The following is a 25462-nucleotide window of genomic DNA, read 5'->3' on the forward strand; positions in this document are numbered from 1 at the left end:
TAGCCAAGACACATTAGCCGAGACACATTAGCCAAGACACTTTAGAAGAGACACATTAGCCAAGACACCTTAGCCAAGACACCTTAGCCAAGACACCTTAGCCAAGACACATTAGCCGAGACACATTAGCCAAGACACCTTAGCCAAGACACATTAGCCGAGACACCTTAGCCAAGACACTTTAGAAGAGACACATTAGCCAAGACACCTTAGCCAAGACACCTTAGCCAAGACACCTTAGCCAAGACACCTTAGCCAAGACACCTTAGCCGAGACACATTAGCCAAGACACATTAGCCAAGACACATTAGCCAAGACACCTTAGCCAAGACACCTTAGCCAAGACACATTAGCCGAGACACATTAGCCAAGACACCTTAGCCAAGACACATTAGCCGAGACACATTAGCCAAGACACCTTAGCCAAGACACATTAGCCAAGACACATTAGCCAAGACACCTTAGCCAAGACACATTAGCCGAGACACATTAGCCAAGACACCTTAGCCAAGACACCTTATCCAAGACACATTAGCCGAGACACATTAGCCAAGACACCTTAGCCAAGACACCTTAGCCAAGACACCTTAGCCAAGACACCTTAGCCAAGACACTTTAGCCGAGACACATTAGCCAAGACACCTTAGCCAAGACACCTTAGCCAAGACACATTAGCCAAGACACCTTAGTCAAGACACCTTAGCCAAGACACATTAGCCGAGACACATTAGCCAAGACACCTTAGCCAAGACACCTTAGCCAAGACACCTTATCCAAGACACATTAGCCAAGACACTTTAGAAGAGACACATTAGCCAAGACACCTTAGCCAAGACACCTTAGCCAAGACACATTAGCCAAGACACTTTACCCAAGACACATTAGCCAAGACACCTTAGCCAAGACACCTTAGCCGAGACACATTAGCCAAGACACCTAAGCCAAGACACTTTACCCAAGACACATTAGCCAAGACACCTTAGCCAAGACACCTTAGCCAAGACACATTAGCCAAGACACCTTAGCCAAGACACATTAGCCAAGACACCTTAGCCAAGACACATTAGCCAAGACACCTTAGCCAAGACACATTAGCCAAGACACATTAGCCAAGACACATTAGCCAAGACACATTAGCCAAGACACCTTAGCCAAGACACATTAGCCGAGACACATTAGCCAAGACACCTTAGCCAAGACACCTTATCCAAGACACATTAGCCGAGACACATTAGCCAAGACACCTTAGCCAAGACACCTTAGCCAAGACACCTTAGCCAAGACACCTTAGCCAAGACACTTTAGCCAAGACACATTAGCCAAGACACCTTAGCCAAGACACATTAGCCAAGACACTTTAGCCAAGACACATTAGCCAAGACACCTTAGCCAAGACAGCTTAGCCAAGACACATTAGCCAAGACACCTTAGCCAAGACACATTAGCCAAGACACCTTAGCCAAGACACCTTAGCCAAGACACATTAGCCGAGACACATTAGCCAAGACACCTTAGCCAAGACACATTAGCCGAGACACATTAGCCAAGACACCTTAGCCAAGACACATTAGCCAAGACACATTAGCCAAGACACCTTAGCCAAGACACATTAGCCGAGACACATTAGCCAAGACACCTTAGCCAAGACACCTTATCCAAGACACATTAGCCGAGACACATTAGCCAAGACACCTTAGCCAAGACACCTTAGCCAAGACACCTTAGCCAAGACACCTTAGCCAAGACACTTTAGCCGAGACACATTAGCCAAGACACGTTAGCCAAGACACCTTAGCCAAGACACATTAGCCAAGACACCTTAGTCAAGACACCTTAGCCAAGACACATTAGCCGAGACACATTAGCCAAGACACCTTAGCCAAGACACCTTAGCCAAGACACATTAGCCAAGACACTTCAGAAGAGACACATTAGCCAAGACACCTTAGCCAAGACACCTTAGCCAAGACACCTTAGCCAAGACACCTTAGCCAAGACACATTAGCCAAGACACCTTAGCCAAGACACCTTAGCCGAGACACATTAGCCAAGACACCTAAGCCAAGACACTTTACCCAAGACACATTAGCCAAGACACCTTAGCCAAGACACCTTAGCCAAGACACATTAGCCAAGACACTTTAGAAGAGACACATTAGCCAAGACACCTTAGCCAAGACACCTTAGCCAAGACACATTAGCCAAGACACCTTAGCCAAGACACATTAGCCAAGACACCTTAGCCAAGACACCTTAGCCGAGACACATTAGCCAAGACACCTAAGCCAAGACACTTTACCCAAGACACATTAGCCAAGACACCTTAGCCAAGACACCTTAGCCAAGACACATTAGCCAAGACACCTTAGCCAAGACACATTAGCCAAGACACCTTAGCCAAGACACATTAGCCAAGACACCTTAGCCAAGACACATTAGCCAAGACACATTAGCCAAGACACCTTAGCCAAGACACATTAGCCAAGACACATTAGCCAAGACACCTTAGCCAAGACACCTTATCCAAGACACCTTAGCCAAGACACATTAGCCAAGACACCTTAGCCAAGACACATTAGCCAAGACACTTTAGCCAAGACACATTAGCCAAGACACCTTAGCCAAGACACCTTAGCCAAGACACATTAGCCAAGACACCTTAGCCAAGACACATTAGCCAAGACACCTTAGCCAAGACACCTTAGCCAAGACACATTAGCCGAGACACATTAGCCAAGACACCTTAGCCAAGACACATTAGCCGAGACACATTAGCCAAGACACCTTAGCCAAGACACATTAGCCAAGACACATTAGCCAAGACACCTTAGCCAAGACACATTAGCCGAGACACATTAGCCAAGACACCTTAGCCAAGACACCTTATCCAAGACACATTAGCCGAGACACATTAGCCAAGACACCTTAGCCAAGACACCTTAGCCAAGACACCTTAGCCAAGACACCTTAGCCAAGACACTTTAGCCAAGACACCTTAGCCAAGACACTTTAGCCGAGACACATTAGCCAAGACACCTTAGCCAAGACACCTTAGCCAAGACACATTAGCCAAGACACCTTAGTCAAGACACCTTAGCCAAGACACATTAGCCGAGACACATTAGCCAAGACACCTTAGCCAAGACACCTTAGCCAAGACACCTTAGCCAAGACACCTTAGCCAAGACACCTTATCCAAGACACATTAGCCAAGACACTTTAGAAGAGACACATTAGCCAAGACACCTTAGCCAAGACACCTTAGCCAAGACACATTAGCCAAGACACCTTAGCCAAGACACATTAGCCAAGACACCTTAGCCAAGACACCTTAGCCGAGACACATTAGCCAAGACACGTAAGCCAAGACACTTTACCCAAGACACATTAGCCAAGACACCTTAGCCAAGACACCTTAGCCAAGACACATTAGCCAAGACACCTTAGCCAAGACACATTAGCCAAGACACCTTAGCCAAGACACATTAGCCAAGACACCTTAGCCAAGACACATTAGCCAAGACACATTAGCCAAGACACCTTAGCCAAGACACATTAGCCAAGACACATTAGCCAAGACACCTTAGCCAAGACACATTAGCCGAGACACATTAGCCAAGACACCTTAGCCAAGACACCTTATCCAAGACACATTAGCCGAGACACATTAGCCAAGACACCTTAGCCAAGACACCTTAGCCAAGACACCTTAGCCAAGACACCTTAGCCAAGACACATTAGCCGAGACACATTAGCCAAGACACCTTAGCCAAGACACCTTATCCAAGACACATTAGCCGAGACACATTAGCCAAGACACTTCAGCCGAGACACATTAGCCAAGACACCTTAGCCAAAACACATTAGCCAAGACACTTTAGCCGAGACACATTAGCCAAGACACATTAGCCAAGACACCTTAGCCAAGACACCTTAGCCAAGACACCTTAGCCAAGACACCTTATCCAAGACACATTAGCCGAGACACATTAGCCAAGACACATTAGCCAAGACACCTTAGCCAAGACACCTTAGCCAAGACACATTAGCCAAGACACCTTAGCCAAGACACATTAGCCAAGACACCTTAGCCAAGACACCTTAGCCAAGACACCTTATCCAAGACACATTAGCCGAGACACATTAGCCAAGACACCTTAGCCAAGACACCTTAGCCAAGACACCTTAGCCAAGACACATTAGCCAAGACACCTTAGCCAAGACACCTTAGCCAAGACACCTTAGCCAAGACACATTAGCCAAGACACCTTAGCCAAGACACCTTAGCCAAGACACATTAGCCGAGACACATTAGCCAAGACACCTTAGCCAAGACACCTTAGCCAAGACACCTTAGCCAAGACACCTTAGCCAAGACACCTTAGCCAAGACACATTAGCCAAGACACCTTAGCCAAGACACATTAGCCAAGACACCTTAGCCAAGACACCTTAGCCGAGACACATTAGCCAAGACACCTTTGCCGAGACACATTAGCCAAGACACCTTAGCCAAGACACCTTAGCCAAGACACATTAGCCAAGACACCTTAGCCAAGACACCTTAGCCAAGACACCTTAGCCAAGACACTTTAGCCAAGACACATTAGCCAAGACACCTTAGCCGAGACACATTAGCCAAGACACCTTAGCCAAGACACATTAGCCAAGACACCTTAGCCAAGACACCTTAGCCAAGACACCTTAGCCAAGACACCTTAGCCAAGACACTTTAGCCAAGACACATTAGCTAAGACACATTAGCCGAGACACCTTAGCCAAGACACATTAGCCAAGACACCTTAGCCAAGACACATTATCCAAGACACCTTAGCCAAGACACCTTAGCCAAGACACTTTAGCCAAGACACCTTAGCCAAGACACCTTAGCCAAGACACCTTAGCCAAGACACTTTAGAAGAGACACATTAGCCAAGACACCTTAGCCAAGACACCTTAGCCGAGACACATTAGCCAAGACACATTAGCCAAGACACCTTAGCCAAGACACCTTAGCCAAGACACCTTAGCCAAGACCCATTAGCCTAGACACCTTAGCCAAGACACCTTAGCCAAGACACCTTAGCCAAGACACCTTAGCCAAGACACTTTAGCCAAGACACATTAGCCAAGACACCTTAGCCAAAACACATTAGCCAAGACACTTTAGCCGAGACACATTAGCCAAGACACATTAGCCAAGACACATTAGCCAAGACACCTTAGCCAAGACACCTTAGCCAAGACACTTTAGCCAAGACACATTAGCTAAGACACATTAGCCGAGACACCTTAGCCAAGACACATTAGCCAAGACACCTTAGCCAAGACACATTATCCAAGACACCTTAGCCAAGACACCTTAGCCAATACACTTTAGCCAAGACACCTTAGCCAAGACACCTTAGCCAAGACACCTTAGCCAAGACACTTTAGAAGAGACACATTAGCCAAGACACCTTAGCCAAGACACCTTAGCCGAGACACATTAGCCAAGACACATTAGCCAAGACACCTTAGCCAAGACACCTTAGCCAAGACACCTTAGCCAAGACCCATTAGCCTAGACACCTTAGCCAAGACACCTTAGCCAAGACACATTAGCCAAGACACCTTAGCCAAGACACTTTAGCCAAGACACCTTAGCCAAGACACCTTAGCCAAGACACATTAGCCAAGACACATTAGCCAAGACACCTTTGCCGAGACACATTAGCCAAGACACCTTAGCCAAGACACATTAGCCAAGACACATTAGCCAAGACACCTTAGCCAAGACACCTTAGCCAAGACACCTTAGCCAAGACACCTTAGCCAAGACACTTTAGCCAAGACACATTAGCCAAGACACCTAAGCCGAGCCACATTAGCCAAGACACCTTAGCCAAGACACATTAGCCAAGACACCTTAGCCAAGACACATTAGCCAAGACACCTTAGCCAAGACACCTTAGCCAAGACACCTTAGCCAAGACACCTTAGCCAAGACACTTTAGCCAAGACACATTAGCCAAGACACATAAGCCGAGACACATTAGCCAAGACACATTAGCCAAGACACCTTAGCCAAGACACATTAGCCAAGACACCTTAGCCAAGACACCTTAGCCAAGACACTTTAGCCAAGACACATTAGCCAAGACACATTAGCCGAGACACCTTAGCCAAGACACCTTAGCCAAGACACCTTAGCCAAGACACCTTAGCCAAGACACATTAGCCGAGACACCTTAGCCAAGACACATTAGCCAAGACACATTAGCCAAGACACCTTAGCCAAGACGCCTTAGCCAAGACACCTAAGCCGAGACACATTAGCCAAGACACCTTAGCCAAGACACCTTAGCCAAGACATATTAGCCGAGACACATTAGCCAAGACACCTTAGCCAAGACACCTTAGCCAAGACACCTTAGCCAAGACACATTAGCCAAGACACCTTAGCCGAGACACCTTAGCCAAGACACCTTAGCCAAGACACATTAGCCAAGACACCTTAGCCAAGACACCTTAGCCGAGACACCTTAGCCAAGACACCTTAGCCAAGACACCTTAGCCAAGACACCTTAGCCAAGACACATTAGCCAAGACACCTTAGCCAAGACACCTTAGCCAAGACACCTTAGCCAAGACACCTTAGCCAAGACACCTTAGCCAAGACACCTTAGCCAAGACACATTAGCCAAGACACCTTAGCCAAAACACATTAGCCAAGACACCTTAGCTAAGACACCTTAGCCAAGACACATTAGCCGAGACACCTTAGCCAAGACACCTTAGCCAAGACACATTAGCCGAGACACCTTAGCCAAGACACCTCAGCCAAGACACATTAGCCAAGACACCTTAGCCAAGACACCTTAGCCAAGACACTTTAGCCAAGACACATTAGCCGAGACACATTAGCCAAGACACCTTAGCGAAGACACCTTAGCCAAGACACATAAGCCAAGACACATTAGCCAAGACACCTTAGCCAAGACACCTTAGCCAAGACACTTTAGCCAAGACACATTAGCCAAGACACATAAGCCGAGACACATTAGCCAAGACACATTAGCCAAGACACCTTAGCCAAGACACATTAGCCAAGACACCTTAGCCAAGACACCTTAGCCAAGACACTTTAGCCAAGACACATTAGCCAAGACACCTTAGCCAAGACACCTTAGCCAAGACACATTAGCCAAGACACCTTAGCCGAGACACATTAGCCAAGACACCTTAGCCAAGACACCTTAGCCAAGACACCTTAGCCAAGACACATTAGCCAAGACACCTTAGCCAAGACACATTAGCCAAGACACATTAGCCAAGACACCTTAGCCAAGACACCTTAGCCAAGACACCTAAGCCGAGACACCTAAGCCAAGACACCTTAGCCAAGACACCTTAGCCAAGACACATTAGCCAAGACACCTTAGCCAAGACACCTTAGCCGAGACACATTAGCCAAGACACCTTAGCCAAGACACCTTAGCCAAGACACATTAGCCGAGACACATTAGCCAAGACACCTTAGCCAAGACACCTTAGCCAAGACACCTTAGCCAAGACACCTTAGCCAAGACACCTAAGCCGAGACACATTAGCCAAGACACCTTAGCCAAGACACCTTAGCCAAGACACATTAGCCAAGACACCTTAGCCAAGACACCTTAGCCGAGACACATTAGCCAAGACACCTTAGCCAAGACACCTTAGCCAAGACACCTTAGCCAAGACACATTAGCCAAGACACCTTAGCCAAGACACCTTAGCCAAGACACATTAGCCTAGACACCTTAGCCAAGACACCTTAGCCAAGACACATTAGCCGAGACACATTAGCCAAGACACCTTAGCCAAGACACCTTATCCAAGACACATTAGCCGAGACACATTAGCCAAGACACCTTAGCCAAGACACCTAAGCCGAGACACCTAAGCCAAGACACCTTAGCCAAGACACCTTAGCCAAGACACATTAGCCAAGACACCTTAGCCAAGACACCTTAGCCGAGACACATTAGCCAAGACACCTTAGCCAAGACACCTTAGCCAAGACACATTAGCCGAGACACATTAGCCAAGACACCTTAGCCAAGACACCTTAGCCAAGACACCTTAGCCAAGACACCTTAGCCAAGACACCTAAGCCGAGACACATTAGCCAAGACACCTTAGCCAAGACACCTTAGCCAAGACACATTAGCCAAGACACCTTAGCCAAGACACCTTAGCCGAGACACATTAGCCAAGACACCTTAGCCAAGACACCTTAGCCAAGACACCTTAGCCAAGACACTTTAGCCGAGACACATTAGCCAAGACACCTTAGCCAAGACACCTTAGCCAAGACACATTAGCCAAGACACCTTAGTCAAGACACCTTAGCCAAGACACATTAGCCGAGACACATTAGCCAAGACACCTTAGCCAAGACACCTTAGCCAAGACACCTTAGCCAAGACACCTTAGCCAAGACACCTTAGCCAAGACACATTAGCCAAGACACCTTAGCCAAGACACATTAGCCAAGACACCTTAGCCAAGACACCTTAGCCGAGACACATTAGCCAAGACACCTAAGCCAAGACACTTAACCCAAAACACATTAGCCAAGACACCTTAGCCAAGACACCTTAGCCAAGACACATTAGCCAAGACACCTTAGCCAAGACACATTAGCCAAGACACCTTAGCCAAGACACATTAGCCAAGACACCTTAGCCAAGACACATTAGCCAAGACACATTAGCCAAGACACCTTAGCCAAGACACATTAGCCAAGACACATTAGCCAAGACACCTTAGCCAAGACACATTAGCCGAGACACATTAGCCAAGACACCTTAGCCAAGACACCTTATCCAAGACACATTAGCCGAGACACATTAGCCAAGACAGTTTAGCCAAGACACCTTAGCCAAGACACCTTAGCCAAGACACCTTAGCCAAGACACTTTAGCCAAGACACATTAGCCAAGACACCTTAGCCAAGACACATTAGCCAAGACACTTTAGCCAAGACACATTAGCCAAGACACCTTAGCCAAGACACCTTAGCCAAGACACATTAGCCAAGACACCTTAGCCAAGACACATTAGCCAAGACACCTTAGCCAAGACACATTAGCCAAGACACCTTAGCCAAGACACATTAGCCGAGACACATTAGCCAAGACACCTTAGCCAAGACACATTAGCCAAGACACATTAGCCAAGACACCTTAGCCAAGACACCTTAGCCAAGACACCTTAGCCAAGACACTTTAGCCAAGACACATTAGCCAAGACACTTTAGCCAAGACACATTAGCCAAGACACTTTAGCCAAGACACATTAGCCAAGACACCTTAGCCAAGACACCTTAGCCAAGACACTTTAGCCAAGACACATTAGCCAAGACACCTTAGCCAAGACACCTAAGCCAAGACACTTTAGCCAAGACACATTAGCCAAGACACCTTAGCCAAGACACCTTAGCCAAGACACCTTAGCCAAGACACTTTAGCCAAGACACATTAGCCAAGACACCTTAGCCAAGACACCTAAGCCAAGACACTTTAGCCAAGACACATTAGCCAAGACACCTTAGCCAAGACACCTTAGCCAAGACACCTTAGCCAAGACACCTTAGCCAAGACACCTTAGCCAAGACACATTAGCCAAGACACATTAGCCAAGACACATTAGCCAAGACACCTTAGCCGAGACACATTAGCCGAGACACATTAGCCAAGACACCTTAGCCAAGACACCTTATCCAAGACACATTAGCCGAGACACATTAGCCAAGACACCTTAGCCAAGACACCTTAGCCAAGACACCTTAGCCAAGACACCTTAGCCAAGACACCTTAGCCAAGACACATTAGCCAAGACACATTAGCCAAGACACCTAAGCCAAGACACTTTAGCCAAGACACATTAGCCAAGACACCTTAGCCAAGACACCTTAGCCAAGACACATTAGCCAAGACACCTTAGCCAAGACACATTAGCCAAGACACCTTAGCCAAGACACATTAGCCGAGACACATTAGCCAAGACACCTTAGCCAAGACACCTTAGCCAAGACACATTAGCCAAGACACCTTAGTCAAGACACCTTAGCCAAGACACATTAGCCGAGACACATTAGCCAAGACACCTTAGCCAAGACACCTTAGCCAAGACACCTTAGCCAAGACACCTTAGCCAAGACACATTAGCCAAGACACCTTAGCCAAGACACATTAGCCAAGACACCTTAGCCAAGACACCTTAGCCGAGACACATTAGCCAAGACACCTAAGCCAAGACACTTTACCCAAAACACATTAGCCAAGACACCTTAGCCAAGACACCTTAGCCAAGACACATTAGCCAAGACACCTTAGCCAAGACACATTAGCCAAGACACCTTAGCCAAGACACATTAGCCAAGACACCTTAGCCAAGACACATTAGCCAAGACACATTAGCCAAGACACCTTAGCCAAGACACATTAGCCAAGACACATTAGCCAAGACACCTTAGCCAAGACACATTAGCCGAGACACATTAGCCAAGACACCTTAGCCAAGACACCTTATCCAAGACACATTAGCCGAGACACATTAGCCAAGACACCTTAGCCAAGACACCTTAGCCAAGACACCTTAGCCAAGACACCTTAGCCAAGACACTTTAGCCAAGACACATTAGCCAAGACACCTTAGCCAAGACACATTAGCCAAGACACTTTAGCCAAGACACATTAGCCAAGACACCTTAGCCAAGACACCTTAGCCAAGACACATTAGCCAAGACACCTTAGCCAAGACACATTAGCCAAGACACCTTAGCCAAGACACATTAGCCAAGACACCTTAGCCAAGACACATTAGCCGAGACACATTAGCCAAGACACCTTAGCCAAGACACATTAGCCAAGACACATTAGCCAAGACACCTTAGCCAAGACACATTAGCCGAGACACATTAGCCAAGACACCTTAGCCAAGACACCTTAGCCAAGACACATTAGCCGAGACACATTAGCCAAGACACCTTAGCCAAGACACCTTAGCCAAGACACCTTAGCCAAGACACCTTAGCCAAGACACTTTAGCCAAGACACATTAGCCAAGACACCTTTGCCAAGACACCTAAGCCAAGACACTTTAGCCAAGACACATTAGCCAAGACACCTTAGCCAAGACACCTTAGCCAAGACACCTTAGCCAAGACACCTTAGCCAAGACACCTTAGCCAAGACACATTAGCCAAGACACATTAGCCAAGACACATTAGCCAAGACACCTTAGCCAAGACACATTAGCCGAGACACATTAGCCAAGACACCTTAGCCAAGACACCTTATCCAAGACACATTAGCCGAGACACATTAGCCAAGACACCTTAGCCAAGACACCTTAGCCAAGACACTTTAGCCAAGACACATTAGCCAAGACACCTTAGCCAAGACACCTAAGCCAAGACACTTTAGCCAAGACACATTAGCCAAGACACCTTAGCCAAGACACCTTAGCCAAGACACATTAGCCAAGACACCTGAGCCAAGACACATTAGCCAAGACACCTTAGCCAAGACACATTAGCCGAGACACATTAGCCAAGACACCTTAGCCAAGACACATTAGCCAAGACACATTAGCCAAGACACCTTAGCCAAGACACATTAGCCGAGACACATTAGCCAAGACACCTTAGCCAAGACACCTTATCCAAGACACATTAGCCGAGACACATTAGCCAAGACACCTTAGCCAAGACACCTTAGCCAAGACACCTTAGCCAAGACACCTTAGCCAAGACACTTTAGCCAAGACACATTAGCCAAGACACCTTAGCCAAGACACCTTATCCAAGACACATTAGCCAAGACACATTAGCCAAGACACCTTAGCCAAGACACTTTAGCCAAGACACATTAGCCAAGACACCTTAGCCGAGACACATTAGCCAAGACACCTTAGCCAAGACACCTAAGCCAAGACACTTTAGCCAAGACACATTAGCCAAGACACCTTAGCCAAGACACCTTAGCCAAGACACCTTAGCCAAGACACCTTAGCCAAGACACCTTAGCCAAGACACATTAGCCAAGACACATTAGCCAAGACACATTAGCCAAGACACCTTAGCCAAGACACATTAGCCGAGACACATTAGCCAAGACACCTTAGCCAAGACACCTTATCCAAGACACATTAGCCGAGACACATTAGCCAAGACACCTTAGCCAAGACACCTTAGCCAAGACACCTTAGCCAAGACACCTTAGCTAAGACACTTTAGCCAAGACACATTAGCCAAGACACCTTAGCCAAGACACCTAAGCCAAGACACCTTAGCCAAGACACCTTAGCCAAGACACCTTAGCCAAGACACTTTAGCCAAGACACATTAGCCAAGACACCTTAGCCGAGACACATTAGCCAAGACACCTTAGCCAAGACACATTAGCCAAGACACCTTAGCCAAGACACATTAGCCAAGACACCTTAGCCGAGACACCTTAGCCGAGACACATTAGCCAAGACACCTAAGCCAAGACACTTTAGCCAAGACACATTAGCCAAGACACCTTAGCCAAAACACATTAGCCAAGACACTTTAGTCGAGACACATTAGCCAAGACACATTAGCCGAGACACATTAGCCAAGACACCTTAGCCAAGACACCTTATCCAAGACACATTAGCCAAGACACATTAGCCAAGACACCTTAGCCAAGACACCTTAGCCAAGACACCTTAGCCAAGACACCTTAGCCAAGACACTTTAGCCAAGACACATTAGCCAAGACACCTTAGCCAAGACACCTTAGCCAAGACACTTTAGCCAAGACACATTAGCCAAGACACCTTAGCCAAGACACCTTAGCCAAGACACCTTAGCCAAGACACCTTAGCCAAGACACCTTAGCCAAGACACATTAGCCAAGACACATTAGCCAAGACACATTAGCCAAGACACCTTAGCCAAGACACATTAGCCGAGACACATTAGCCAAGACACCTTAGCCAAGACACCTTAGCCAAGACACATTAGCCAAGACACATTAGCCAAGACACCTAAGCCAAGACACTTTAGCCAAGACACATTAGCCAAGACACCTTAGCCAAGACACCTGAGCCAAGACACATTAGCCAAGACACCTTAGCCAAGACACATTAGCCGAGACACATTAGCCAAGACACCTTAGCCAAGACACATTAGCCAAGACACATTAGCCAAGACACCTTAGCCAAGACACATTAGCCGAGACACCTTAGCCAAGACACCTTAGCCAAGACACCTTAGCCAAGACACCTTAGCCAAGACACCTTAGCCAAGACACTTTAGCCAAGACACATTAGCCAAGACACCTTAGCCGAGACACATTAGCCAAGACACCTTAGCCAAGACACATTAGCCAAGACACCTTAGCCAAGACACATTAGCCAAGACACCTTAGCCGAGACACCTTAGCCGAGACACATTAGCCAAGACACCTAAGCCAAGACACTTTAGCCAAGACACATTAGCCAAGACACCTTAGCCAAAACACATTAGCCAAGACACTTTAGTCGAGACACATTAGCCAAGACACATTAGCCGAGACACATTAGCCAAGACACCTTAGCCAAGACACCTTATCCAAGACACATTAGCCAAGACACATTAGCCAAGACACCTTAGCCAAGACACCTTAGCCAAGACACCTTAGCCAAGACACTTTAGCCAAGACACATTAGCCAAGACACCTTAGCCAAGACACCTAAGCCAAGACACTTTAGCCAAGACACATTAGCCAAGACACCTTAGCCAAGACACCTTAGCCAAGACACCTTAGCCAAGACACCTTAGCCAAGACACATTAGCCAAGACACATTAGCCAAGACACATTAGCCAAGACACCTTAGCCAAGACACATTAGCCGAGACACATTAGCCAAGACACCTTAGCCAAGACACCTTATCCAAGACACATTAGCCGAGACACATTAGCCAAGACACCTTAGCCAAGACACCTTAGCCAAGACACCTTAGCCAAGACACCTTAGCCAAGACACTTTAGCCAAGACACATTAGCCAAGACACCTTAGCCAAGACACCTAAGCCAAGACACTTTAGCCAAGACACCTTAGCCAAGACACCTTAGCCAAGACACCTTAGCCAAGACACATTAGCCAAGACACCTTAGCCAAGACACATTAGCCAAGACACCTTAGCCAAGACACATTAGCCAAGACACCTTAGCCAAGACACATTAGCCGAGACACATTAGCCAAGACACCTTAGCCAAGACACATTAGCCAAGACACATTAGCCAAGACACCTTAGCCAAGACACATTAGCCGAGACACATTAGCCAAGACACCTTAGCCGAGACACCTTATCCAAGACACATTAGCCGAGACACATTAGCCAAGACACCTTAGCCAAGACACCTTAGCCAAGACACCTTAGCCAAGACACCTTAGCCAAGACACTTTAGCCAAGACACATTAGCCAAGACACCTTAGCCAAGACACCTTAGCCAAGACACATTAGCCAAGACACCTTAGTCAAGACACCTTAGCCAAGACACATTAGCCGAGACACATTAGCCAAGACACCTTAGCCAAGACACCTTAGCCAAGACACCTTAGCCAAGACATCTTAGCCAAGACACCTTAGCCAAGACACATTAGCCAAGACACCTTAGCCAAGACACCTTAGCCAAGACACCTTAGCCAAGACACCTTAGCCGAGACACATTAGCCAAGACACTGAAGCCAAGACACTTTAGCCAAGACACATTAGCCAAGACACCTTAGCCAAGACACCTTAGCCAAGACACATTAGCCAAGACACCTTAGCCAAGACACATTAGCCAAGACACCTTAGCCAAGACACATTAGCCAAGACACCTTAGCCAAGACACATTAGCCAAGACACCTTAGCCGAGACACCTTAGCCGAGACACATTAGCCAAGACACCTAAGCCAAGACACTTTAGCCAAGACACATTAGCCAAGACACCTTAGCCAAAACACATTAGCCAAGACACTTTAGCCGAGACACATTAGCCAAGACACATTAGCCAAGACACCTTAGCCAAGACACTTTAGCCAAGACACATTAGCCAAGACACATTAGCCGAGACACCTTAGCCAAGACACCTTAGCCAAGACACATTAGCCAAGACACCTAAGCCAAGACACTTTAGCCAAGACACATTAGCCAAGACACCTTAGCCAAGACACCTTAGCCAAGACACCTTAGCCAAGACACATTAGCCAAGACACATTAGCCAGTCACCTTTGCCGAGACACATTAGCCAAGACACCTTAGCCAAGACACCTTAGCCAAGACACATTAGCCAAGACACCTTAGCCAAGACACCTTAGCCAAGACACCTTAGCCAAGACACCTTAGCCAAGACACTTTAGCCAAGACACATTAGCCAAGACACCTTAGCCGAGACACATTAGCCAAGACACCTTAGCCAAGACACATTAGCCAAGACACCTTAGCCAAGACACATTAGCCAAGACACCTTAGCCGAGACACCTTAGCCGAGACACATTAGCCAAGACACCTAAGCCAAGACACTTTAGCCAAGACACATTAGCCAAGACACCTTAGCCAAAACACATTAGCCAAGACACTTTAGCCGAGACACATTAGCCAAGACACATTAGCCAAGACACATTAGCCAAGACACCTTAGCCAAGACACCTTAGCCAAGACACTTTAGCCAAGACACATTAGCCTCGACACATTAGCCGAGACACCTTAGCCAAGACACATTAGCCAAGACACCTTAGCCAAGACACATTATCCAAGACACCTTAGCCAAGACACCTTAGCCAAGACACTTTAGCCAAGACACCTTAGCCAAGACACCTTAGCCAAGACACCTTAGCCAAGACACCTTAGCCAAGACACTTTAGCCAAGACACATTAGCCAAGACACCTTAGCCGAGACACATTAGCCAAGACACCTTAGCCAAGACACATTAGCCAAGACACCTTAGCCAAGACACATTAGCCAAGACACCTTAGCCGAGACACCTTAGCCGAGACACCTTATCCAAGACACTTTAGCCAAGACACATTAGCCAAGACACCTTAGCCAAAACACATTAGCCAAGACACTTTAGCCGAGACACATTAGCCAAGACACATTAGCCGAGACACATTAGCCAAGACACCTTAGCCAAGACACCTTATCCAAGACACATTAGCCGAGACACATTAGCCAAGACACCTTAGCCAAGACACCTTAGCCAAGACACCTTAGCCAAGACACCTTAGCCAAGACACTTTAGCCAAGACACATTAGCCAAGACACCTTAGCCAAGACACCTAAGCCAAGACACTTTAGCCAAGACACATTAGCCAAGACACCTTAGCCAAGACACCTTAGCCAAGACACCTTAGCCAAGACACCTTAGCCAAGACACCTTAGCCAAGACACATTAGCCAAGACACATTAGCCAAGACACATTAGCCAAGACACCTTAGCCAAGACACATTAGCCGAGACACATTAGCCAAGACACCTTAGCCAAGACACCTTATCCAAGACACATTAGCCGAGACACATTAGCCAAGACACCTTAGCCAAGACACCTTAGCCAAGACACCTTAGCCAAGACACCTTAGCCAAGACACTTTAGCCAAGACACATTAGCCAAGACACCTTAGCCGAGACACCTAAGCCAAGACACTTTAGCCAAGACACATTAGCCAAGACACCTTAGCCAAGACACCTTAGCCAAGACACATTAGCCAAGACACCTTAGCCAAGACACATTAGCCAAGACACCTTAGCCAAGACACATTAGCCAAGACACCTTAGCCAAGACACATTAGCCGAGACACATTAGCCAAGACACATTAGCCAAGACACATTAGCCAAGACACCTTAGCCAAGACACATTAGCCGAGACACATTAGCCAAGACACCTTAGCCAAGACACCTTATCCAAGACACATTAGCCGAGACACATTAGCCAAGACACCTTAGCCAAGACACCTTAGCCAAGACACCTTAGCCAAGACACTTTAGCCAAGACACATTAGCCAAGACACCTTAGCCAAGACACCTTAGCCAAGACACATTAGCCAAGACACCTTAGTCAAGACACCTTAGCCAAGACACATTAGCCGAGACACATTAGCCAAGACACCTTAGCCAAGACACCTTAGCCAAGACACCTTAGCCAAGACACCTTAGCCAAGACACCTTAGCCAAGACACATTAGCCAAGACACCTTAGCCAAGACACATTAGCCAAGACACCTTAGCCAAGACACCTTAGCCGAGACACATTAGCCAAGACACCTAAGCCAAGACACTTTAGCCAAGACACATTAGCCAAGACACCTTAGCCAAGACACCTTAGCCAAGACACATTAGCCAAGACACCTTAGCCAAGACACATTAGCCAAGACACCTTAGCCAAGACACATTAGCCAAGACACCTTAGCCAAGACACATTAGCCAAGACACCTTAGCCGAGACACCTTAGCCAAAATACATTAGCCAAGACACTTTAGCCGAGACACATTAGCCAAGACACATTAGCCAAGACACCTTAGCCAAGACACTTTAGCCAAGACACATTAGCCAAGACACATTAGCCGAGACACCTTAGCCAAGACACCTTAGCCAAGACACATTAGCCAAGACACCTAAGCCAAGACACTTTAGCCAAGACACATTAGCCTAGACACCTTAGCCAAGACACCTTAGCCAAGACACCTTAGCCAAGACACCTTAGCCAAGACACTTTAGCCAAGACACATTAGCCAAGACACCTTAGCCAAGACACCTTAGCCAAGACACATTAGCCAAGACACCTTAGCCAAGACACATTAGCCAAGACACCTTAGCCAAGACACATTAGCCAAGACACCTAAGCCAAGACACTTTAGCCAAGACACATTAGCCAAGACACCTTAGCCAAAACACATTAGCCAAGACACTTTAGCCGAGACACATTAGCCAAGACACATTAGCCAAGACACCTTAGCCAAGACACTTTAGCCAAGACACATTAGCCAAGACACATTAGCCGAGACACCTTAGCCAAGACACCTTAGCCAAGACACATTAGCCAAGACACCTAAGCCAAGACACTTTAGCCAAGACACATTAGCCAAGACACCTTAGCCAAGACACCTTAGCCAAGACACCTTAGCCAAGACACCTTAGCCAAGACACATTAGCCTCGACACATTAGCCAGTCACCTTTGCCGAGACACATTAGCCAAGACACCTTAGCCAAGACACCTTAGCCAAGACACATTAGCCAAGACACCTAAGCCAAGACACTTTAGCCAAGACACATTAGCCAAGACACCTTAGCCAAGACACCTTAGCCAAGACACATTAGCCAAGACACCTTAGCCAAGACACATTAGCCAAGACACCTTAGCCAAGACACATTAGCCAAGACACCTTAGCCAAGACACTTTAGCCAAGACACATTAGCCAAGACACCTTAGCCAAAACACATTAGCCAAGACACTTTAGCCGAGACACATTAGCCAAGACACATTAGCCAAGACACCTTAGCCAAGACACTTTAGCCAAGACACATTAGCCAAGACACATTAGCCGAGACACCTTAGCCAAGACACCTTAGCCAAGACACATTAGCCAAGACACCTAAGCCAAGACACTTTAGCCAAGACACATTAGCCAAGACACCTTAGCCAAGACACCTTAGCCAAGACACCTTAGCCAAGACACCTTAGCCAAGACACATTAGCCTCGACACATTAGCCAGTCACCTTTGCCGAGACACATTAGCCAAGACACCTTAGCCAAGACACCTTAGCCAAGACACATTAGCCAAGACACCTTGGCCAAGACACCTTAGCCAATACACATTAGCCAAGACACCTTAGCCAAGACACTTTAGCCAAGACACATTAGCCAAGACACCTTAGCCGAGACACATTAGCCAAGACACCTTAGCCAAGACACATTAGCCAAGACACCTTAGCCAAGACACATTAGCCAAGACACCTAAGCCGAGACACCTTAGCCGAGACACATTAGCCAAGACACCTAAGCCAAGACACTTTAGCCAAGACACATTAGCCAAGACACCTTAGCCAAAACACATTAGCCAAGACACTTTAGCCGAGACACATTAGCCGAGACACATTAGCCAAGACACATTAGCCAAGACACCTTAGCCAAGACACCTTAGCCAAGACACTTTAGCCAAGACACATTAGCTAAGACACATTAGCCGAGACACCTTAGCCAAGACACATTAGCCAAGACACCTTAGCCAAGACACATTATCCAAGACACCTTAGCCAAGACACCTTATCCAAGACACATTAGCCGAGACACATTAGCCAAGACACCTTAGCCAAGACACCTTAGCCAAGACACCTTAGCCAAGACACCTTAGCCAAGACACTTTAGCCAAGACACATTAGCCAAGACACCTTAGCCAAGACACCTAAGCCAAGACACTTTAGCCAAGACACATTAGCCAAGACACCTTAGCCAAGACACCTTAGCCAAGACACATTAGCCAAGACACCTTAGCCAAGACACATTAGCCAAGACACCTTAGCCAAGACACATTAGCCAAGACACCTTAGCCAAGACACATTAGCCGAGACACATTAGCCAAGACACCTTAGCCAAGACACATTAGCCAAGACACATTAGCCAAGACACCTTAGCCAAGACACATTAGCCGAGACACATTAGCCAAGACACCTTAGCCAAGACACCTTATCCAAGACACATTAGCCGAGACACCTTAGCCAAGACACATTAGCCAAGACACCTTAGTTAAGACACATTAGCCAAGACACCTTAGCCGAGACACCTTAGCCAAGACACATTAGCCTAGACACCTTAGCCAAGACACCTTAGCCAAGACACATTAGCCAAGACACCTTAGTCAAGACACCTTAGCCAAGACACATTAGCCGAGACACATTAGCCAAGACACCTTAGCCAAGACACCTTAGCCAAGACACCTTAGCCAAGACACCTTAGCCAAGACACCTTAGCCAAGACACATTAGCCAAGACACCTTAGCCAAGACACATTAGCCAAGACACCTTAGCCAAGACACCTTAGCCGAGACACATTAGCCAAGACACCTAAGCCAAGACACCTTATCCAAGACACATTAGCCAAGACACCTTAGCCAAGACACATTAGCCAAGACACCTTAGCCAAGACACATTAGCCAAGACACCTTAGCCAAGACACATTAGCCGAGACACATTAGCCAAGACACCTTAGCCAAGACACATTAGCCAAGACACATTAGCCAAGACACCTTAGCCAAGACACATTAGCCGAGACACATTAGCCAAGACACCTTAGCCAAGACACCTTATCCAAGACACATTAGCCGAGACACATTAGCCAAGACACCTTAGCCAAGACACCTTAGCCAAGACACCTTAGCCAAGACACCTTAGCCAAGACACTTTAGCCAAGACACATTAGCCAAGACACCTTAGCCAAGACACCTTAGCCAAGACACATTAGCCAAGACACCTTAGTCAAGACACCTTAGCCAAGACACATTAGCCGAGACACATTAGCCAAGACACCTTAGCCAAGACACCTTAGCCAAGACACCTTAGCCAAGACACCTTAGCCAAGACACCTTAGCCAAGACACATTAGCCAAGACACCTTAGCCAAGACACATTAGCCAAGACACCTTAGCCAAGACACCTTAGCCGAGACACATTAGCCAAGACACCTAAGCCAAGACACTTTAGCCAAGACACATTAGCCAAGACACCTTAGCCAAGACACCTTAGCCAAGACACATTAGCCAAGACACCTTAGCCAAGACACATTAGCCAAGACACCTTAGCCGAGACACATTAGCCAAGACACCTTAGCCAAGACACATTAGCCAAGACACCTTAGCCGAGACACCTTAGCCAAAACACATTAGCCAAGACACTTTAGCCGAGACACATTAGCCAAGACACATTAGCCAAGACATCTTAGCCAAGACACTTTAGCCAAGACACATTAGCCAAGACACATTAGCCGAGACACCTTAGCCAAGACACCTTAGCCAAGACACATTAGCCAAGACACCTAAGCCAAGACACTTTAGCCAAGACACATTAGCCAAGACACCTTAGCCAAGACACCTTAGCCAAAACACATTAGCCAAGACACTTTAGCCGAGACACATTAGCCAAGACACATTAGCCAAGACACCTTAGCCAAGACACTTTAGCCAAGACACATTAGCCAAGACACATTAGCCGAGACACCTTAGCCAAGACACCTTAGCCAAGACACATTAGCCAAGACACCTAAGCCAAGACACTTTAGCCAAGACACATTAGCCAAGACACCTTAGCCAAGACACCTTAGCCAAGACACCTTAGCCAAGACACTTTAGCCAAGACACATTAGCCAAGACACCTTAGCCAAACACCTTAGCCAAGACACATTAGCCAAGACACCTTAGCCAAGACACATTAGCCAAGACACCTTAGCCAAGACACATTAGCCAAGACACCTAAGCCAAGACACATTAGCCAAGACACCTTAGCCGAGACACCTTAGCCGAGACACATTAGCCAAGACACCTAAGCCAAGACACTTTAGCCAAGACACATTAGCCAAGACACCTTAGCCAAAACACATTAGCCAAGACACTTTAGCCGAGACACATTAGCCAAGACACATTAGCCAAGACACATTAGCCAAGACACCTTAGCCAAGACACCTTAGCCAAGACACTTTAGCCAAGACACATTAGCTAAGACACATTAGCCGAGACACCTTAGCCAAGACACATTAGCCAAGACACCTTAGCCAAGACACATTATCCAAGACACCTTAGCCAAGACACCTTAGCCAAGACACTTTAGCCAAGACACCTTAGCCAAGACACCTTAGCCAAGACACCTTAGCCAAGACACCTTAGCCAAGACACTTTAGCCAAGACACATTAGCCAAGACACCTTAGCCGAGACACATTAGCCAAGACACCTTAGCCAAGACACATTAGCCAAGACACCTTAGCCAAGACACATTAGCCAAGACACCTTAGCCGAGACACCTTAGCCGAGACACATTAGCCAAGACACCTAAGCCAAGACACTTTAGCCAAGACACATTAGCCAAGACACCTTAGCCAAAACACATTAGCCAAGACACTTTAGCCGAGACACATTAGCCAAGACACATTAGCCGAGACACATTAGCCAAGACACCTTAGCCAAGACACCTTATCCAAGACACATTAGCCGAGACACATTAGCCAAGACACCTTAGCCAAGACACCTTAGCCAAGACACCTTAGCCAAGACACCTTAGCCAAGACACTTTAGCCAAGACACATTAGCCAAGACACCTTAGCCAAGACACCTAAGCCAAGACACCTTAGCCAAGACACATTAGCCAAGACACCTTAGCCAAGACACCTTAGCCAAGACACCTTAGCCAAGACACCTTAGCCAAGACACCTTAGCCAAGACACATTAGCCAAGACACATTAGCCAAGACACATTAGCCAAGACACCTTAGCCAAGACACATTAGCCGAGACACATTAGCCAAGACACCTTAGCCAAGACACCTTATCCAAGACACATTAGCCGAGACACATTAGCCAAGACACCTTAGCCAAGACACCTTAGCCAAGACACCTTAGCCAAGACACCTTAGCCAAGACACTTTAGCCAAGACACATTAGCCAAGACACCTTAGCCAAGACACCTAAGCCAAGACACTTTAGCCAAGACACATTAGCCAAGACACCTTAGCCAAGACACCTTAGCCAAGACACATTAGCCAAGACACCTTAGCCAAGACACATTAGCCAAGACACCTTAGCCAAGACACATTAGCCAAGACACCTTAGCCAAGACACATTAGCCGAGACACATTAGCCAAGACACCTTAGCCAAGACACATTAGCCAAGACACATTAGCCAAGACACCTTAGCCAAGACACATTAGCCAAGACACATTAGCCAAGACACCTTAGCCAAGACACCTTATCCAAGACACATTAGCCGAGACACATTAGCCAAGACACCTTAGCCAAGACACCTTAGCCAAGACACCTTAGCCAAGACACTTTAGCCAAGACACATTAGCCAAGACACATTAGCCAAGACACCTTAGCCAAGACACCTTAGCCAAGACACATTAGCCAAGACACCTTAGTCAAGACACCTTAGCCAAGACACATTAGCCGAGACACATTAGCCAAGACACCTTAGCCAAGACACCTTAGCCAAGACACCTTAGCCAAGACACCTTAGCCAAGACACCTTAGCCAAGACACCTTAGCCAAGACACCTTAGCCAAGACACCTTAGCCAAGACACCTTAGCCAAGACACTTTAGCCAAGACACCTTAGCCAAGACACATTAGCCAAGACACATTAGCCAAGACACATAAGCCAAGACACTTTAGCCGAGACACATTAGCCAAGACACTTTAGCCAAGACACATTAGCCAAGACACATAAGCCAAGACACCTTAGCCGAGACACATTAGCCAAGACACATTAGCCAAGACACATTAGCCAAGACACCTTAGCCAAGACACCTTAGCCAAGACACATTAGCCGAGACACATTAGCCAAGACACCTTAGCCAAGACACATTAGCCGAGACACATTAGCCAAGACACCTTAGCCAAGACACATTAGCCAAGACACATTAGCCAAGACACCTTAGCCAAGACACATTAGCCGAGACACATTAGCCAAGACACCTTAGCCAAGACACCTTAGCCAAGACACCTTAGCCAAGACACATTAGCCAAGACACCTTAGCCAAGACACATTAGCCAAGACACCTTAGCCAAGACACCTTAGCCAAGACACCTTAGCCAAGACACTTTAGCCAAGACACATTAGCCAAGACACATAAGCCGAGACACCTTAGCCAAAACACATAAGCCAAGACACTTTAGCCGAGACACATTAGCCAAGACACTTTAGCCAAGACACATTAGCCAAGACACATAAGCCGAGACACCTTAGCCAAGACACCTTAGCCAAGACACATTAGCCAAGACACCTAAGCCAAGACACTTTAGCCAAGACACATTAGCCAAGACACCTTAGCCAAGACACATTAGCCAAGACTCCTTAGCCAAGACACATTAGCCTAGACACCTTAGCCAAGACACCTTAGCCAAGACACATTAGCCAAGACACCTTAGCCAAGACACTTTAGCCAAGACACCTTAGCAAAGACACCTTAGCCAAGACACATTAGCCAAGACACATTAGCCAAGACACCTTTGCCGAGACACATTAGCCAAGACACCTTAGCCAAGACACATTAGCCAAGACACATTAGCCAAGACACCTTAGCCAAGACACCTTAGCCAAGACACCTTAGCCAAGACACCTTAGCCAAGACACTTTAGCCAAGACACATTAGCCAAGACACCTAAGCCGAGCCACATTAGCCAAGACACCTTAGCCAAGACACATTAGCCAAGACACCTTAGCCAAGACACATCAGCCAAGACACCTTAGCCAAGACACCTTAGCCGAGACACATTAGCCAAGACACCTAAGCCAAGATACTTTAGCCAAGACACATTAGCCAAGACACCTTAGCCAAGACACTTTAGCCAAGACACCTTAGCCAAGACACATTAGCCAAGACACATTAGCCAAGACACCTTAGCCAAGACACCTTAGCCAAGACACATTAGCCAAGACACCTTATCCAAGACACCTTAGCCAAGACACCTTTGCCAAGACACCTTAGCCAAGACACATTAGCCTAGACACCTTAGCCAAGACACCTTAGCCAAGACACATTAGCCAAGACACCTTAGCCAAGACACATTAGCCAAGACACATTAGCCAAGACACCTTAGCCAAGACACCTTAGCCAAGACACATTAGCCAAGACACATTAGCCAAGACACCTTAGCCAAGACACCTAAGCCAAGACACCTTAGCCAAGACACCTTAGCCAAGACACCTAAGCCAAGACACCTTAGCCAAGACACCTTAGCCAAGACACTTTAGCCAAGACACATTAGCCAAGACACATTAGCCAAGACACCTTAGCCAAGACACATTAGCCAAGACACCTTAGCCAAGACACTTTAGCCAAGACACATTAGCCGAGACACCTTAGCCAAGACACATTAGCCAAGACACCTTAGCCAAGACACATTAGCCAAGACACCTTAGCCAAGACACATTGGCCAAGACACCTTAGCCAAGACACCTTAGCCAAGACACTTTAGTCAAGACACATTAGCCAAGACACCTTAGCCGAGACACATTAGCCAAGACACCTTAGCCAAGACACATTAGCCAAGACACATTAGCCAAGACACCTTAGCCAAGACACCTTAGCCAAGACACCTTAGAGAAGACACTTTAGCCGAGACACCTAAGCCAAGACACATTAGCCAAGACACATTAGCCAAGATACATTAGCCAAGACACCTTAGCCAAGACACCTTAGCCAAGACACATTAGCCAAGACACCTTAGCCAAAACACAT

At 47.1% G+C, this 25462-nt stretch overlaps 2 long non-coding RNA genes across 2 annotated transcripts in view; both read right to left on the reverse strand.

Annotated features, from left to right (window-relative positions):
• The window catches only part of LOC125774541 (uncharacterized), a 66732-nt gene that overhangs the window by 38100 nt on the left and 3170 nt on the right, over positions 1-25462 (reverse strand). The window lies entirely within an intron of this gene.
• Positions 11832-19246, reverse strand: LOC125774546 (uncharacterized). The gene is made up of 3 exons (XR_007421034.1): positions 19190-19246; positions 12795-13256; positions 11832-11870 (listed from the first exon to the last, which is right to left on the reverse strand). It is a non-coding gene; the product is annotated as an uncharacterized LOC125774546 (long non-coding RNA).

The sequence above is a fragment of the Anopheles funestus genome, unplaced genomic scaffold, assembly GCF_943734845.2.
Source record: "Anopheles funestus unplaced genomic scaffold, idAnoFuneDA-416_04 scaffold_26_ctg1, whole genome shotgun sequence".
Classification (NCBI taxonomy): Eukaryota; Metazoa; Arthropoda; class Insecta; order Diptera; family Culicidae; genus Anopheles; species Anopheles funestus.